A 20907-nucleotide genomic window follows, 5' to 3' on the forward strand; every position below is an offset into this window, starting at 1 on the left:
TCACAATGAGTATATACAACATGAAGTGAGCATTTTTCGAAGAGATGGAGCACATGTAACAGAAATTGGAAAACAGATTTTTCTTTCGAATGCTCAGAATGCTGTGAAACAGTTTTTGTGAAAGTCATGAAAAACAAGACAAGGAAATTATGCAGTACAACATTTGTTGGTAGATATAGTATATAAAAAAGTGTTTTTTTTAATGCCAACATTGTAGTAAGAAACAAAAAAGTTAAGTGAGGTTGGAACCTCCGCTTTAATTCACCACATCATCCGCAGACAGTTTTAATATCCGTGGACATGGTGGGCCGAAAAGGAGGGGATGAGTCATTTTATAACGATGATGTAACATGAGTGGGTAGTGTGAAAGCCATAAGAAATGGCTGATGCACCTCCTACACAGGTTACACTTTTTTGTATCACAGAGAAAAGAGGTACGGACAGAAATGTATTACTGTCACCTTTATTTTCTTCGCTATACAGATGATGTACAATTTCCAATGAAAATGTAAGAGATTCCAATAGACTTACTATTTTAAGCATAAATGTAAAGTAGATGGAGTCTAAAAGCTTGTTTTCTATTCTATATTTAAACGTTTAAAGGCAGTTTCCCATGTAACCTGTATGTTTTTATTTATTTTCTTCAGGCAGAAGGAGGAAGGATTGGTGAGGTTGGGAAGTGGCACCAACCACCAAAAGGGAGGGACAGGTGGACAACGAAGATGTAGGGCCTGCTAAAAAAAAACAAGGGTAATCCTTTTCCTGCACCTTCATTGATGCATCAGAGGTGCTCCGGAGTTGATCACTGCTACATATGACCACAAAAGATTTGAGTTAACAGCCTCCTGTAAGGCCCCGTAAGATAGCAGGTGGAGTTATCTGCCCCACTGCGGTGTTCCGAGTGGTGGCAGGAGTTGTTGAGCTGGGTGTAGTAGAGGACATAATCCTACTGCCTGAGTAGGGAATTACCTTTCTCAGGGCAGCTGGGTGGAAGGTGCAGGTGTGGCAGTACATGGTGGTAGTGCCAAAAAGTACTGCCCCTTTTTGGCCATGACTGAGTCGAATTCTGCACTGAGGGCAGCGCATGCGGGCAGCCTGAGCCTTTGGCAATCCTCCCACGGTTGTGAAAATCCTCTACACCCACGATTTCTTCTTCAACCCGACGTAATGTGAACCTCCTCTACATCATCTTCTTCTCTCTCTTCCTCCTATATCTCATATGCTACATGATCTCTGTCCCTCTGTCCAGGTACTCAGGTGGTAGTGGTGGCCCCTGGGGAGGAAGGAGGCCATGGCAGATGCAGATGCAGCTCCAAAAACAGTTTTTCTCAGCTCCCAAAAAGTGAAGATCTTCTCTCCTGGTCTGCTAGATACTGAATGACTAAAGTAAATGGGTGGGTCCACTTGGAGGAAACATTCACAGACTCTTGTCCAGTCTGCGGACATCAGCACCCAAACAAGGCCTTGAAAAGTTGTGTAAAGTTTAGATATCAAATAAGAAGGGCACTAGGAGCTGTGGAAGGGCACAGTTTTAACTTGAAAATCCCTAGAGTGGCTGAAAATTGGATTTAAAAATGTTTGCAGAGTACGGACATCGATCCCTGACATGTCATCATGCCACACGTGCGCGGTCACATGACGATGTACAGGGACAGCCATGACATTGTGACACAAACACGGACTTCAGTATAGAGAAAGTGCATAAAAAGTTGTCAAAAGTTTGTAGAAGCACTAACAATATAAGGAAGAGTTGGGGAAGGTTTCAACTTCAAAGTCCCGAGGGTGGCCGAAAATTTGATTTTAGGATATATACAGAGTATGGACATCTATTGTGGGCACGTTATTAAAGCACACATGCGTGCCACATGATGGTGATCAGGGACAACCGCGGCCACGTCATGATGTTCGCGAACTACCATGTGCACACAATGCCGCATTTGGGATCGAACAATGAGTTTAACATACACATTAAAAAGTGTGCAGCTCGCTCCGCAGATTAGGAAGTACAGAACACCAAAACATCTGTAAAATGTCATTTGTATGTAATTGTACAGACACACACATAATTATAGTCCGCGATGTCAAATTGATGTTTAAGAATAACATTTTCACATATATTACAACATATTTTCTAATTTACAAATAAATATTTGCACAAAAAAATTCCTGAGATTTATATATCCAGATTACATTTATCATTATTTATTTCAAGAAAAGGATGGGGAATCAGAGTGTGAAACAAAAATTGGGGAATTTGGAGGTTGTACGTTTTCAAGTATTCAGGATACAAGTTTCATCAAAACGCTTATTATAATAATGTTCTGGGAAGAATTGGCGTGATTGTTCAGGGAAAGGGTCACAGGTACATGTGGTGCAATTGAAATGACTATTATGGATCAAACGATTATTTACATAATTAGATAGCTGAGTAACTTGATTTTTTAATTCAGACATCTCAGTGCATAATGTATTCATTTTGTTTACAAGAGTTTGAATCTGTCCCTCGTTGGCATTTACAAATGCTTCCTTGTGATTTCTTTCTGGATTATTTTTCTTCTTGGAATTTGTGGAGAATAAGATATATGAACCATATGTAATTTAATAACTATTTGTCAACTTGCATTATTTTAGTGCATTTTAATATATAGGTCTGTACTTTTCAGTTGTTTAAAAATTATTGTAATTTTATTATCTTCCTATGGTAAACATTTACAATAAAAGAGAAGCTAATGTGTACTTACTAAGTTTAGAGTGACTGTTTTCCTGTGCTGCCTTGCTGTGCTCCAGGTGTAGAATTGCTTGTTTTCATAAGGTCTACAGTTATGCTCAGTATTTGGTATTATCCATAATATTGTGTAATGTGCAAAGGAATATTTTTTTTAGTGTTGGTAATATATAAATGTGTATATATGTACATGTTGTTTGTATTCATTGTTAGTAATGTTGTTAGCGATGTTGATTTTTGTATATTGTTTCTGTGAAAAGTAAACATAAAAATGTTGTGGTTTCCTGTGTTTTTGGGTTGGGTTCATGCCACCTGCTCCCAGGTTCGTCCGCAGATGCACAATAATATCTGTAGACATTGGAACTGCCGCATAGTGGCAAAATGATTTTTGATGTAAAGTAATAAGTTAATAAATATTAGAGTGCACAGGTAAAAACCTATAAAATTAAGAAAAAAAGATATCTTATGGCTAAAATGCACTAGTAAAAGCCAATCGAATTCAGTGAAAATCTTTGTTAAAGGGATGTTATGGTTACATGTAAAATTGGAAAACCCAAGATATGTGCCAGTTATGATAAGCAAAGCAACCATAACTTGCGCCACCATCATGCACTGCTAACACTAACAGCCAGGACATCAAACTTGACATTAAAAATGGCATCATTGATGACATCACTGATGACATCACAAATGACATTAATTGTGATGAAAAGTCGCTACAAAGGCTTTTGTTTAGAATGTTGCTAGCAACATGTAAAGGGTGAGCGGGAAACCACTCATGAACTACTCCATGTATCATAAAATGTACATATTGAAACAGAAATGTTCTATTGAAGTGTTGTTGTTAACACAACAATCTAATAATACATACAGATAGGCAGCATGGAACATTGAAGCATAGTGCTTTTAATCTGGTGATATTGGCCAGTAGAATAAGAAATCCAAGTCTATCAGAGTCTTGAGCAATGTTAAGCTTGGAATTACCAGCTAGCAACACAATAATTACTGCAGACACGTGTTAGTCCAAAACATATATACGGAGAGCATCAATGCATACAAATATGAAGCACATACAGGGAAACTCTAGTTAGTAGGGGGAAACAAACAGTATGACCAGAAAATGACACTAAGATTAGAGTTCATCATCATGTATAACAAATGAATTGTCTGCATGGGGCCTGCTTATTGTTCCATGTATGTGCACCATGAGCTCAGGCCAGACCTTAAGGAAAGTACCTTGAGAACATTGCACAAGGTTAAGGTTACCATATACAGCACATTTTAAGAGTATGTGTATCATATTTTCAATGGAGTATGACCAGATTAAGTTATCTGCTTAAAATTCTCACGGTCACGCAAGAAAAACAACAGCCCCAGATATTTGATGTCATCAGTGATGTTGCAAGTTAAGGTTGTATAGCTAACCATAACTGGTGAACTTCTCTGAGTTCTCGATTTAACTTGTAACCATAACATCCCATTAACAAAGTTTTACACAGAATATATAGCTATATATTCAGTGACAAAACGTTGTTAAAGGGACGTTATTGTTACAAGTAAAACCGAAAACCACTGAAATTTGCTAGCTATTGTAAGCTAAGCAACCATAACTCACGCCACCACTGTGCACTAAAACTAACACCCACATCACTGATGACATCACATATGTAGTCCACTTATTTTTGTTCACTTACAGATCTAGGCCTGGTGATTTTCATTACTGACAGTAAGAATTTCAAAATTGAAAAGATGCTTTATATCTAGATGTTAACCCTGTCCTATGTTGTTAAAGTACTTTGCTTAGGGTTTCTCCTCAGCTCATGGTGCACATATATGGAGACATAAGCACACCTCAAACACTCAATTAATCTGTATGCATAATAATAAACTATAATCTTATTCTCATTTTCTAGTTATACTCGTTCTCTTCTTCTTTCTGGAGTTTCACTGTATGTGCCTCAAATTCCAATTCATTGGGCCTCATTATGAGATTCACGGTAAAATTCAGTCATTACCGGCATGGTGGTAAGAACGTGACCGGGTGGCCTTGACTCTGCAAATGGCAGCGGATTACGAGAGTGCATGCACGCGCGTATTGCCATGCCGGTAACGGTCGTACCGCCATGCTGTTAATAACCCTCAAACCCCAGGTAGCGGCATCATGAAATGCGCTGATACCGCCTCTGCCCACCCCTAAATAATGGCACTGGTATACCGGACACAGAAGTAACGTCATTGTGCCAGAACGGGAAATGCACCGGTGGCCATCTTTAAAAACACAATCCATTGCAATCCTCGACACACAGGACCTGTACTGTCAAGAAAGCACACACAACTTGCAAAAAATGTCAAAAGCTACCAAGAAAGGCGCCCCGAGCAGCGCTAGGCTCGATTCTCTGATGACGAGCTTAATATGTTGGTGGACACATTGGTGGAGCACACCGATGAAGTGTTTGTCGCAGACCTGAGGTGTCCCGCACAACTTCATAAGAAGGACATATGGGAGGAAGTGGCCAGGAAGGTCAGAGCGGTCGGCACCACCGCCCACACGGTCAAACGTTGTAAAAATTGGTGGGAAGATCTACACCTCTGCGTAAAGAACATATTTTCGGCGAACCACAGCCAGGGGCTGGCAACAGGTGGCGGCACCCACTCTCCCATCAAGCTTGCCAGGTAGGAACAGACACGTAGCACAACCATCAACATGGAGGGAATTGAAGGAATTGGAGATGCGGAGTTAGGAGTTCCATCATAGGCAGATGAAGGTGAGTGTCCACACAAACCATAGATAACCAAAGCATGATGTTGGCCAACTAATGTGATAGTGATGTAAAGCAATGCATGGCCATCATACACACATTGACATATCCCTGTCCAGATGCTGGCCCAGCCACTGTCACATTAACATGCCTGCTGCATGCCAATTCCATACCCAATACACACCCTACACACAGAAAAACAGCATGTTTCACACAGCACGCAAACCACAACACAAAGGTATGCCCCACAACAGACAGCCACCGCAAACATGTGAGAACCCAACGTATGCCAATATAACCCCCCATATTGCCAGCACCCGCTCTGCCACAACTACGAGAATGCAATGAATCACATGGGAATAACCGCACTAACACCAATGTATGCATGATGCATGATGCACGTACTACCATCACCGATGCCCTGCCTGTCTCGGTCCCCCACAGGCATGGATGCTGACAGTGATGGACAGGATGCAGCCGCACAGGCCAGGACACCTGTAAAAAAGTCCTGGGACAGGGATGATGGCAGCAGGCCATCAACATCGAGGGGCATTCGGATGCCCCAACTGCCACTCAAAGCACCACCTCCGTCACAGCCCAAGGCACAGGACCGCCAACCACCAGCTGAAACACCACAAGAGGAAACCTTAACACAGGGCGTGCCCACTGTTGTTGAATCAGAGGCAGACAGGGCACAGTCGGCTGCCACCAGGTCCATCGGGGGGGCAGCTGCCTCAGCGCCCCATAGTGGTGACGAGGGAGAGGGCCACGGTGAGGTGTACTCACACGAGGACGACAACCTGTCTGGGGATGCTGCACATTCACCAAGCCCCCAGCCCACCCCCCAGCACACCCCACAGGGCACCCCAGATGGCACTCCTCAGCTCCAGTCTGGAGTACAGGGGAGTCAAGAGGTTTGGTCCCCATCAGTGGACAGCCCTGCATTAGGTCCCTCTGCAAATGCCCTGTCCACCCCCATCGCTATTCGGGACATAGAGGGGTGCATGACGTGAATGGAGGGGCACCAGCAGCAGATGACAGACCTTGTAAAGTAGTATGTGGCAGAAGGTGAGTTAACATGGCGTGAAGTTCGTGCTAACACTATGGCCATCATAGAGGCCATGAACAAGAACAATAAGCTGATCCATGATGGGTTGGCGTGTTGGGGGAGGTGGTAGGGGAGGAGGTGTTGGGGGGAGGGGGTATGTGGAAGGGGGGAGGGTGTGTGGGTGATTTAGAAGGTCTGTTCACATTGAAGATACTGTATAATACACCCGTTGTGTAAAAATAATATCATGAGTGGACATTGGTTGTTTGGCGTGTGTTTACTCAATGCATGACAGTGCACAGTGCCCATCTACCCCACACCCTGTGCCCATATGCATATGATCCCAGTGCCCAGAGTACAGCATTTATTGTACCTCTGCATCCCAGTGTCTCAGTAATAACCATCTATCCCTGATTGGCACACAGCACGTCCATCTGGTGCATCGCAACCTGGCCGATGTGCTACATCTTCTCCCTCCTCATCCTCATCCTCATCCTCACTCGGTGCTTGCTGGTGAATGTCAGGTGGCAGAGGTACGTTCCGCCGGATGCATATGTTGTGCAGCATGGCACAGACCATGATGATCTTTCCCACCTTCTCAGGCCCATAGAGGAGTGTGCCACCAGACCTGCTGAGGCAGTGGAACTGTGCCTTCAATAGGCCAAAGGTCTGCTCAATCACAACATGGGTACGGGTATGAGCCCGATTGTAGTCCTCTTTGCACCTGTTCTGTGTATTCCTGACAGGGGTGAGGAGCCACGGCTTCAGGGGATAGCCAGAGTCACCAGCATGGGAGCACAATAAGGTATGAGTGAGGGTATTTCTTATATGACACCTGTACTTAACCTGTTCATTGTTCCAGTTGGTATGCAGATATCTCTGATGGCAGCCATTGGCTACACATATGCGCAACGGACTGGCCTGTTGACGACTTGGCCAGGACACGTTGGAGGGCATATGTGACGTACAGGACTGAGGGGCCTTCACATCAGACTCACCACTCAACCAGATGGAGTGAAAGGGACCATGATATAGGTACCTGCAAGGGATGTGTGGCAGGTGATGTGACAAAAATCATATTGGACAAGGTACAGTCACCACCCCAGACTCACCCAGGTGGTATATGCATCTCTCTCCCCCAGACACACCCAGGTGGTATATGTGTCTCTCCCCCCCAGACTCACCCCGTTGGTATATGCATTTCCCCTCCTCCTCAATTCATGGTAACCGACTTACCCAGCAGCCAGACACGTTGTGCAGCATGTCGCTCCATGTAGCGGGATAGCGAGGAGTTCCGCAGCACCATTGCATCGTGAGTTGATCCGGGGAATCGGGCACAGCAATGTGTGATCATCTTGCTGGAGTCACATACCATCTGCACATTGATGGAGTGGTATATCTTACAATTGCCGTACACCACCTCCATGGCATGAGGGACCACCAATTCCACATGGGTGCAGTTGAGGGCACTGATGCAATTAGGCATACCTGCCAGTGCATGAAAACCAATGTTTGTGTCATTCACCTCCTGGGCAGTCCGTGGTAGGGATATGTTGTCCCTTGCGTGCTTCAGGAGGGCATCCAGCACTTGGTTCAGCATGCGTGAAAAACAAGGTTGTGATATGCAATGCAGCTGCCTAACTGCGTGCTAGTAGGTGCCTGTGGCCAAGAAGTGGAGCACAGACACTACCTTCAGTTGAGCGGGGATGGCGTTGCGGATTTCAATCAGGCTGACTGTGTCATTGTGTATCATGTCCACAATGGAGGTGATGGAGTCCCAGTCCAAGCGGTACAGGGTGTGGATCTGCACAGGGGTTAGGTTGAATGGACTGGCCCTGATGCGAGGGATTGGTGACAGCCTCTGTGGAACCACTGCCTGCACTGGTGGGATTTGCTGGGCATGTCTCACCCTCGTTCTCCTCCTGTGTCTCCTCTGTAGTGCGTGTTGTAGTTCCTGCTCATGGAGTAGCAGTGCAGGCATGTCCTCCAGCCCCAAAATCGCAACAGCAAGTGGGATCATTTTGGTGTGGGAAGGGGTGTGGTGTGTGGGTGTGCTCCTTTTGTGCTGGGCCAGACTCCATTGCCTCCACCTGGGCTGATTGTCTGCACCTGTGGCAGTTGGGAACACAGCAGATTGCTGTTAACGGGTGATCCGCGAAGCTGGTGATACCGGCATCGTGGTATCCCTTATTACCGCCATCAATAGGAAGAGGTTGTGGCTCAAATTAAAAAATTGGGGCTTACCGGATGGCCTCCTTAATATCCTTATACATCTTCACCAGGACTTCGCTATTAGAGTTAGACAAAATCAGGTCTTTTATCCAACACTATCAAAACAGAGAGGGGGTTTGGCAGGGGTGCCTTTTGGCTCCATTTCTGTTTATATTATTTATAACAGATCTATCAAACTGGCAGCTGGAAAAAGGACTGGTGGCGCCGAGGTTTGGGGCGGGCAAAGTATCATGGCTAGCCTGTGCAGACGATATAGTGGTAATGGATCACACTCAAGTCGGTCTGCAGAGGCTAATGACAGCACTATCTGAGTATGCCAGTCTTAATGACCTGTCTATAAATCCAGCTAAGTCAAAGATTGTAATCTTTAAACATCCTCACAAAATAACTAAACCCTATGTATGGCAACTGAATACTGTGGTACCAATAAGCAAAGAGGTTACTTATCTGGGGTGTCAGATTGCATCTTATCCATCCATGTCTCATCTCTTAACAAGACACAAACCTAAACAAAGAAAATTGGGAGCGCAAATGAAAAGAGTTTACAGTAAATACTGTAAATCCTCCCTCATACCTCTAATAAAATTCTATGAGGCGAAGGTCCTACCATCCCTTAGCTATGGGTTAGAGTGTTACCCGCAGGCCTTTGAACTCAATTGGGAAAAAATAGAGAGCCAGCTGTGGAGAAGGGTATTACTATTACCAAACTGTATACCAATTTCACGTCTTTAATATGAGCTGGACCTGTCCTCTCTGCTGTATCTAATGGAATGGAAATGGTTAAGTCTATACAGGCTAATGTTGTGCCCCCAAAAACTACTCGGTATGTTGAAGCAGCAGATCAGATGAAAAAGAGAGACATCTTTTTTCTAAATAGACTGTGCTCTGTCTATAAAAACATATTAGTAGCAGCATATACTACCATTGATATTCTAATCCAGAAACCTCTAATGGTAAAGAAATATCTCACCCGAATGGATTGGATTAGAACTATATCTAAGATGAGAGAGGCTAAACTATCGGTATTATGGATGAAAATTGATAAGCGTATTTGATCCCTTCCGGTATATCTTAAAAAATCGTCTAATCAAAGAACAATATCAGACTTCCTAAGATTTAGATTAAATTTGGTTCTTACTTTAGAATTGAAGCATGTTAGAGACCCAACAGCTTACCCAGCTAACATCTGTGATAAATGTGAAGAAGGTGTAGTGCAGACTACGATCCACTTATTGTCAGAGTGTTTGGGAACGTGGCCTTTGAGACAGAAAAGATTTCAAAGATTTTTGCATAATCCGCAACTATTGAACTCCACTCTGTTTTTGGAAAGATTCGTGCAAGGCCAAGAAACCTTCCTTACTTATGAAGTAATTTGTTTTTTTAACGGATATGAATTTATTAGTTGAGAAGGGATAAGTGAATGTTTTTGTGCATAACTAAGTTGATTATTATATTATTTTTTTCTGCTTTGTTTATTTTTTATGTATGAAGATCTCTTTTTAAGGTGTTTTTGCTTGTCTCTTTATTTGTTCCGTGAAACTGTTTTTAGTATATATTCTTTTGTATGAGTAAAAAGTCTGATTTTGACTAATATCAAAATAAATAAACAAAAAAATAATAAAAATTACCGCCATCTGGATGCTGGTAGGTGCATGTCCGTGTGGCTTGTAATGTCCTCCTGTTTGTGACTTCCCGGCATTGCCTCCACGAAGGGTGCGTGCCCGCGCACATGCGGTAAGGAGGTGCACTGTCCCAGCAGTGGCGGTAATACCAGTATGTCGACTCGTAATTATCCGGTACAGTATGCGATATATACCGGCATTGTTTTTGCCTTACTGCAAATCTCGTAATGAGGCCCATTGTGTCTCTTTATATATGTTGTTTGTACTAAACCAAGTGTGTAGTAAGTCTTGTATCGTTAGCTATTAATTTCAAGTTGACCAGTAGACAACATTCTGATAGCCTTGCATTTATTATTTTATTGATCGATATGTCCATATTAAAAATACTGTACTTCTTTGGTGCAAAGTGAACCCATTTCCTATGTGAATGTATTATTAGGTTGTTTTATTAACAAGAACACTGCAATATAAAATTTTCTTTAAATGAGTACATGTTTTAATACATTAAATAGGGTATCAGGCAATATTATCCCCACCAATAATTTTGCCATATATATGGTCGTCCGGAAACACCATAGGCAATATTTTTGGTGGTGATAATATATATGGGGTAAATAGGAGAGGCGGTTGTGGAGGTGTCCACCGCAGGTTACATGGGTTAATATCGCCACAAAAAAACAGTGCCGTTCTTGTATATCTATATTTTCAGCGGGGTTATTAACATATGGAACCTTAAATAGTTCATAGGAGATCCACCGATCATCCGTAATATGTTGTTACCAACACTGTACACACAACTCCTTCTACCTACTTTTCATCAGAATTAATTTGAATTTGATGCTATCAGTGATGTCATCAATGACACTTGTCATATCATCTTTGATGTCCTGTGTGTTTGTTTTAGCAGTGCACACTGGTGGTGTGAGTTGTGGTTGCTTAGCTTACCATAACTGAAGAATTTCAAAGGTTTTACTTGCAACCATAATGTCCCTTTAAAAAAAAAATTCCACAGAATTTGATAGGATAGGAGAACAGAAAATGTCCAACACATAAAGGAACAAACACATATACATAGAGCAATGTTACGTATATTTACTGCACCCACATATACCTTTTCGTACAAATGATTACTTGAAAGTGTACACATTATTTTTTATTTATAACACACAATATAATGGAATGCACCAAGCATAAACCAAAAGTGTACGTCTCATATTATCACTTCAATATAACTGTTCATAGAGACTAACATACACCAAGCACTTTTTCTAAAACAATCTCACACCAAACAGTAAGCACACTGTATTTAGTTATATATTGTTAGCATTCCTTATGTAAATATGTATTATTAAAAAAAAGTTCTATATTGTATTTTTGAACAGAAATGGTAAACACACTTGAGTGATTAGTGGAGAACTTCCCAAAAAAAGAAATGAGTGACAATAACATCTCTAATAGTATACAAGACATATTCTAATGTAAACAAATAATGTGATTTGTATGGATTGTGCTAAAATAATTTCTTTTTTTCTTACAATACATAGTTTTCATTAAGAAACCATGCCCCAATGTAAGTACACATAATCCCAAGAATCACAAAGCAAAGCCCTATCCCCAACTGTACATCATCAAATCATGAACTTGTCTTCAAAATTGGATGAACTAAGTAATGAGTTTAAGGAACTTTTTTAATATGTCAAAAATCATGTCATTAAAAATGTTTCCTATCACTGTTCTTCTTGCACCTGTCCCCCTTTCCCCAGCACCCACACCAATCAAATTCCCAAAGCTTAAATCATAGACGCTTTGATGAAAGCTCACTCCCTTCATCTCTTGGGTCAATATTGTACAGAAATTCCTAATTCTCATATTTATGTTTCTCATTCCGATACCCCATCCATTTCATAAATAAATGTATTTTTAATACTATAAATGTGTTGTATATTGTTGTGTGAAATGTCTTTTTTGTTTTTTAAAGCCCCATTATGAGTCAGCAGACACTATGAATGTGTGGGGTGTCTGCTGTTAGGAAAGATATCCATTTATGTGTAATTTCCCCTCCAGTTGTGAACCCTCCAACTTTTGTTGTTGTCTGACCATTCTAGCCTGACTTTTGCCACAGGAGCACAGCCTTCTGCTGCACTCTGCTGGGTATTCGCTCACTTTCTTATTGGGTTACTGACATGCCCTTAAAGACAGTCAGTACTGGGAGACTTTGTTTCCCTTAGTCTTTCACTTTGTTGCAAGTTCTTTACAACATTTTTGCCAGTGCACAAGTACCTTACAGTACAGTGCGCTGGGGTCTTCCTCTCATTGTTAAGGTCCTAGACACCCTCAAAGAATGTTTTGGTAGAAGTACAGATGTGCCTTGGACAGAGCTGGTGGAAGCTGTCAGTTTTCTCATATTTTTAACCCTTTCTTTCGGTCCATACCGCGTTTACCGCGTTTGCCCCTGGATAGTGGATTGGCCCCAAATGGCCATTCCACAAAGTCCTTTGCTCTGTCCTTCAGCCATCTCGTCTTTTGCCTTCTGCAGGTCGAGCAGACCCAGGTCAGTCTTTAGTTGGTCATGCATTCTCCAGCAAAACGGCAAGCTTTTGTGGGCGTCTGCATGCCCTGTCTGTTTGCCTCAAGGATGTGGGCTGGACTGTCTAGTTCCAATACACATCCTGGGTGCCAGAGAGTCTGGTGTGCTGGGAATGACTGGGACCACTGTGGTCCATAATTGGTCCACGTCTGGCATGGATTTATGTGAGCAGGTCTCTCATTGGGTCCTCTTGATTTTGGCATGAAGGAGATTCTGGATAAGAGAAAGGCCCAAACACCCATAACAAGTCGATCTCTTGAGTTCTCACTGAACCCAGGCTAGGATCCAAGCATCCAGAAACTAAGAAGCTGAGTCGAGGAACCGCTGGTGACCTGCTGGAATGTTTGGCACCCTGAGACTGTTGTTGTCCCGCAGGACCCCTCTGCCACTGATCAAACTTAGAAGGTCTGCCAAGGCGCTTTGACCCATTTGAATAGTGGGACCAACTATGCACGGCACCTTCATCTTAATCTGCAAGTGAGCCTTTTTGGAAATGCTAGTGGGCCGTCCACTGACCTGACCAGCTGGCATATGACCTTTGTTCTGGAACTGCCACCATCTCCAGTTAACTCTTGAGACTTTGGAGATCGCATGCACTGGGTCTAAGGCACTCTCCAGCTGAGTTTCATACACCTAGGCACCCTAGGTCTGTAATTAAGAGAGTATGCCTGAACCCGAGTTCACACGGTCACTGTTTCACCCAGTTGTGATGACAAACTTTGTAGGTGTGCTGCTGCTGTGCCTCCCTTTGTCCAGAGATGAGCTGCAGTGAAATCAAGTTCATCCCTTTCACCAGGAGAGGAGAAATCGTCACTGTCTCGCCACAGAATCATCCCTGGAACTCAGCTGCTGAAAGTGCAGAGCCTCACAATTGCAGCATTTGAACACACAACTGAAGTGGACTTGACTGCTTAAGTTTGGTCCAGAGTGCGCCTTGGGTTGGGTTTCTACACCTAGGCACCCTAGGTCTGTAATTAGGAGAGTATGCCTGAACCCGAGTTCATACGGTCACTGTTTCGCCCAGCTGTGATGACAAACTTTGTGGGTGTGCTGCTGCTGGGCCCCCTTTGTCCAGAGATGAGCTGCAGCGAAATCAAGTTCATCCCTTTCACCAGGAGAGGAGAAATCGTCACTGTCCTGCCACAGAATCATCCCTGGAACTCAGCTGCTGAAAATGCAGAGCCTCACAATTGCAGTATTTGAACACACAACTGAAGTGGATTAGACTGCTCAAGTTTGGTCCAGAGTGCGCCTTGGGTTGGTGAGTACTTCCAACTCTTACCGTTGGCCCCTGGTGCATGCATCCATTTTTATGCACAAGTGTTCCCTGAGGGCCACTCACCATTATTGAGGTAGCCTGTGCTACCAAGCTATTCCCAACTCTTGGAGTCTGTTCTGCCCTGTTGGGCAGACCCTTCTCGAATAGTGGGAACTTATTCTTCACTGCCTCACCTGCCTTCCTGAGCTGCTACAGCCCCTGCAAGAGACCGCATTTTTGCCCAACCGCACAATTGCATGCATCTGAATCCTAAAGTACAATTGTTGGACTGAACTGCCTTTCAGTTAGGGTTGATAAAGTGAAGGACTGCCTTAAGTATAATCACACTGTTTGTTCCCTTTCCTTACAGGTTTTGTACCCTTACTGTGTGTCACTCCTTTAGGCCATTGGTATCTGTATATATGTTTAATGGTAGTGTTGTGTTGGTTTAAGTATTACTTCTGATCTTTGCTTGTGTTTGATTTAATAGGACTTTAATAAATGTATATCTATTTTTGATACACCTGACAGAGTAATTTGTAGTGTCCTTCACTCTGTGTGCTCATTGTCGGCTTTCGATCACCCTCACCCCTCCTGAGACCTAGTCTTGACCGCTGGCAATGCTACCTTGATTGGTCTCACGAAGGCAGAAAGAATTAACCTGGATATCTCATACCTAAAGAAGGGCTACACACCGAAAAAAGCGTAGTACAAGATAGGTGGATTAACAACATCCGTCATTAACTCTAATATCTCCTATCAAGATATCAAGACAACCTTACAGATTGAACTTGGCAACTTATTTTTAAATTTGAATCACAGACCTTTATTTGTGTCATATAGATAGCATACGGTAGTTTTTTCTTTTTTCCATTGAAAATCTTTTCAGTAATTTATGTTTGGACCCAGATGGTCTAACGTACATATTGATTGAATGTATATATGAAAAACATTGTTGAATGTTTATCTTGTTCTACACTATTTTGTGAATATATGATTTTTAAAAAACGCACCTTTTTGAATTAATTTTGTTATTTATTTATTTTGAAAAACTATGACATCATTTGCAACTCATTCTAGCTGTTCTACATTGTGCCCTTGCTTGTGCACCGATGCATTTGAGGTACCACTCTTTTGTTGATTAGTCCTGATCTGGTAGCACAGATCCAACAAGGTGCAAGTGATAGTACCTATTGAATCATTTAAATTTAAGAAACATTAAGAACTGTGATTATTCATATGTGAACTTAAGTACACCCTTAGACCCCAATTTTCTCTTGTCCAGAAGGTTACCCTGTTCCAAGAAACTAGGCTGGCCTTCTGAACCTCTGCTCACCAGGTCAGAGTTTAGAAATCCATCTCAACATCTGCACTCAGAATGGAGGGGCCCCAGACTGTTACAATGTCTGGACATGTCTGTTTTTGCGTTACGTACTTTTAATTAGTCCGCGGACACTGTGCCTGTTCTCCAGACACCCACATGCTTGCGCACTGTGATTCCCATTTGATGGGTGTCCGTGGACAGCCGCTGAGGCCGTGGATGGCCCGGGCGTCATCATGTGACCACACCCATGCATCATGACCACATGTCTATGAACGGTGTCTGCACCGTGGACCGTTAAAAAGTGCATGTTCCACCAATCTAGGGTGTTTCAAGCTAAAATGTTACCCTTCCACAGCTCCCAGACCCATTCTTGATTGATCTGGCAATTTTTTACAACTTTTCAAGGCTTGTTTGCGACTCGGTAGTCTGTAGAGAGCAGGACTGTCCGTGGATGGTTCCTCGGATGGGACCCACCTTTTAGTTTTCCTCATTCTCAATCTGGCTATCCAGGAGAGAACACTTGTTCTACTGCTTTGCAGATCTGTTTTGCAAAAGGTATTGCAGACCATCATGATATCTGTTATGGCCATCGCTTCTTCCCAGCCTCCCCCACCAACATCACCTCAACAACCTGGAGGGCCTGGACAGAAGAACAGGTGCTACGATACAGATGATGAGAATCAAGCGGAAAACGAAGATGAGGTGGAGGAAGTCCCTATCTCCAGTACCCGGAGTGAGTGCTGGGTGTGGCAATTTTTCACCATCATTGTAAATGTGTCAAAGGCTTGTGCAGCCAAGGTTCCATGCAATGAGTGCTTGTATTTAGTCATGGAAGACTGGGCCTGTATTCTTACAGCACCTCCTCCATGTGGCACCACACCAAGTCCAACCACCCAGGTGCTCTGAGGAAGGTGGTACCTTTCTCAGGGAAAATCATGTTGACACCCTCTACCCCATCTTCTTCAAGCGCTCCTGTTACCACAAAGGATACTCCTTTGGGGCCAAGGAACCCAGCGGCAGCCACACTAGCCATACAGAGCTCTGTTGACCCTCATCTTTTGAGGGTCACAGTGTTATGTTTGTACTGTGAAGCAACGATCTGTAGAGGGAAGCAGTTTTGGGGTGCTTTCGAGGCCATGGTGAAGGATCACGAGAAACATAGCCACCTACCTTGATTAAGGCCCGCCAAACATCTTCCTCTGTCCACCTGGCCCTTCGTCTCTGTGTTTGGTGCTCCTCCCATCCCTTCCCTCCCTTCTCCCCCCCACCTTAGCTTGCCTCTCCTGGAAAAAACACAAAAAAGCCATAACAAATATACAAAACCAAAAAAACATGAATAAAACAAATCCTTTAGGAGCCAATAGAAATGATTGAAAAAAGGTCACAGGCCCCTTTGCAGCCTGCAAAGTCTATGCACAACGCAATAGTCTGCAGACACCTAAAAGATTCTAGGTATGGGGTGGGGGCATGTAAATCATTTTAATTGTTTTCACGCACAAATTGTGCTCTTAAAACAATGTTTTCATTGTCTTTTTTACTTTAAAATTTGTTTAGATTATTTTGTTTTATATACTAATACAACAAAGATTCTACACAATGTAATTATTATGTGCTCACAAAAACTGCTTCAATGCATTTGAATGTTTTCAAGAAAAATGTGGTTGCCCGCATCAGTTACATGTACTCCGTCTCTTCGAAACATTTGACAATATCAAATTTAATGTTCTCATTATAAAAAGATGGCATGCAAACAAAAAATCAAACACAGCTTTATTCACGCTGCACCGTGCTTTTACGATTTGCGTACAAAATCATTTTCAAACACATCCACATTTGTCTCTAAGCAATCCGAATATTTGAGAATTTGGAAACATTTACATCAACTTTCCAAATGCCTCCTTCATTGCAAACTGCAATGAAATTCCAGTAACATACCCAAAACTATTCCCTCCACAATGTAGAACAATGATCTTATCTGGGTGTTTTAAGTGAACCATATTCTCACAAAAACGCGAGAACATCCACCCACTTCATCCCTCACACTCCATACCATGACACTTCAAATTCATGTAATCCAAGAAGATTTTCACCCAATATACAGTGTTCAGCATAGACCTTCAGCCAATGAATCCAAGAGTCACCCAAAATCCATACACTATGCCTCCTCAAAGATGTAGCTACAGCCATGTTCAGTACTCTCAAAACTCCTCCGAACAAAACTCCTGCTGCCCTCTTTTCCTGTACACCCCACCGGAAAACCTATTTAGCTGATCCCCCGATGTCAGCAGACATCTGCATCTGTCAGCGTTCTCCGCAGTCCCCTTTCCATGCCAGGCATCCTCAAAAGATAAGAATGTGGCATATGCGGTCTGCATAGTACCGCAGTGTTCGTGGACAGATTGTCCAATTGAAGGAGGTGCGTAGGTTTTCACTTAATTTAAACAATGTATTGTTCAATGGTGGCTCTTAAAAGAGACATTTTTTTATTTGAATAGTTTTTTTCTTTTCTGTTTTTTATTTCCTAGAATTGCTTACAACGGTTTTCATAGGCACTGTACACCTTGTTCACATATACTTTCTCAGTGCATTTTGAATATTTATAAGAAACATCTGATTCCCAATATCAGTAAAATTCACTCCATTACTTCAAAAAGTGTTTGCACCATTCAACTTCATGTTTTCATTTTCAAAAGATAACATGCCTCTGCTATTCGAAAAAAGACATGCACCTCTATTTACAAGCTGCTTACCTTCTTCAAGTTGGACAAAATACACTTGGGAATCTCTATACTTCCCTTGGATGTATTTGTGAACAAATAATCTTTCCACATGTAAATAGTTACATTAAGCCTCACAAAATATCCTTAAATGCCACCTGCAACTGTAGTGAAGTAACGTAGCACAAACTATTTCCTCCACTATGAAAAACAATAAAATCTGGGCAATGAAGGTGGGCCATAGGTTGACAAAATGATGGTAAACTCACCCAGTTTAGCCCAGACACTGTATACCACTCCCTCCAAACCAAAAGTACCAGAGATGCCACACAACTCATTGTACCTTTTTAAATTATTCATCCAACAATCTCCCAACATCCACACAGTGAGCTTTTTCCCAGAAATAGCCACAACCATCTTCCCTACACACAACAAACAAAACACCTACTACCCTCTCTTCCTGTAAACCACAACCAGAAAACCTCATTGGCTAATTCCCACAGTCCCCTTTCCATGCCAGGCATCCTAGAAAGACCCAGGTGTGACAAGTACCGTCCACCGACTATTTCAGTGTCTGCCTACCCCATAACCCAGGGGCAGCCCTTCTACCATTTCCACTTTCGTGTTATCAACAGACACTTATTGATTGTTTTCAAAGAATCAAACATCCATCCACCAATCACATACAAAAACTAACCCAACCTTTTCAGTTTAACACTTCAGATGTTCACTTGAACTCTTAGACTACATGTCTCCTGTTAAACACAGCCATCTGCATCAAACACTACTGTGAAAGTCTCCAACATTTCTATTTCCATATTCAACATCTGCATCTATCAGTACATAGTACAGGTATGATAATACTTTTTAAAGTATTTTCTACAACTCTTTTACAAATATATTTATAAAGGGTTCCTGCTACTTACCCTGTAATAAGCTTCTCAATCACATAGTCTATTTTTAACCACTCCAGCAAAATCCATGCATTGAAGCATTCAGCACCTGCTCACATCAAGCAGAAAATACTTACAATACTGTCATTTAAAAATGTCTGTTTTTAGGAGCAATTTGATCAAGGTAAAAAAATGCATACGTCCATTTATAGCAGCACTGTATGTAACTTTTTTCTAACAGAAAGAAAAATCTGATGCAAAACATTTGTAAAACATTTTTAGGTCGCAATAGGTGTGTGTAAGTTTAATATTTTCGCAATACATGCATACCTGCCAACATGAATCATTACAATTTGTAGGTGCTTATCAAGTTTTCATTGTTTTCTTTGCATTCTATTACTGGTAATTCCACTTCTCCTATTATACAACACAAACTACAGGTCCCACAATGCAAACAGAAAACAGACCTGGAATGGAATATTCAAAAGTGTGACATTTATATCGAATGGAAAATATAAAATGCTGTGTGTTTAAAAATATTTTTTTTACAAGCATTTTCATGAAAGTTAAAAAATGTGTATGTGCATTTATAGCAGCACTAAATGAAATGGATTATGCTGGCAACTATACATTGTACTGCCAACATATTAAACTTAGACACACCAATTGCTACAAATAATTTCTATTTTCTTTTCATTCTTTTACAAAAGAGTTACACACAGTGCTCCTATAAATGCACATATGCATGTGTTTACTTTCATGAAAATGCTCCTAAAAAGAAACTTTTGTAAACACTCAGCATTTTCCATTTTCCATTCCATAAACATGTCGCACTTTCCAATCTCACCCATTACACCCCTTACAATGTCACCACTGTCCGCCTGCTGACACATATGTGTATACCGCCAAAGTGTCTGTACACAACACTTCACCTTACATATAAAGTACTCTCTTTTCCAACCTCTACTTGAATACACCAAACAGTGCTGTAACAACAATCCAGCATTGCATTACCCCTGGGCCACACTTTTCCTATTCTCAAAAAACACTGCAACGCATTACAAATACATTTCCCCACAAACACAGCATTTATTTCATTACAATCTGAAGCACTAAAGTAACCCACACATGCACCTTCGTCTTACACCCATTTCTGCCCTCTTCTTTGTAATCCCCCAAACACAACTACTCATACTCCAATTGTTCTAACAACATACTTAGCATACTTTAATACACCATCCATAACACAACTGTATTAACTTATTTTCCCAACAACTCCTCCTACCTCCATAAACAACAACCTCTCTTACTAAAAGTTCTTGACCATTACCATATATACCTGCTAACTATCTTTTACAATTACAGTAAAAAAGAAAATTCCCGAACACAGCTACATTGATAAGTGCATTGATAAGGTGTTCATCTCTACTATTGTAACAATGCAGTGTCACCATATATTAGCCTATAGTATTCTTTTCAAATCAATACAATGAATTTCACAGTTACTCATTGTATTGTAACATGCACACTCTTTCTATTCCCATCTCAACAACACTGGTATAACACCCACTCTTTTCCTCAAAGCATCATAATGTCCCTACTTATTCATTTGCACCACAACTCTCTTGCTCACTAACCCAAACTCTTCACACGTGTACACACTCTTACTCATACAACCTTCCCAAGCACAACTATCATACCACTACACAATCACATAACACACTATTAATCTCTATAATCAC

This window comes from Ambystoma mexicanum, chromosome 9 (assembly GCF_040938575.1).
Source record: "Ambystoma mexicanum isolate Mex_15411 chromosome 9, UKY_AmexF1_1, whole genome shotgun sequence".
Lineage (NCBI taxonomy): Eukaryota > Metazoa > Chordata > Amphibia > Caudata > Ambystomatidae > Ambystoma > Ambystoma mexicanum.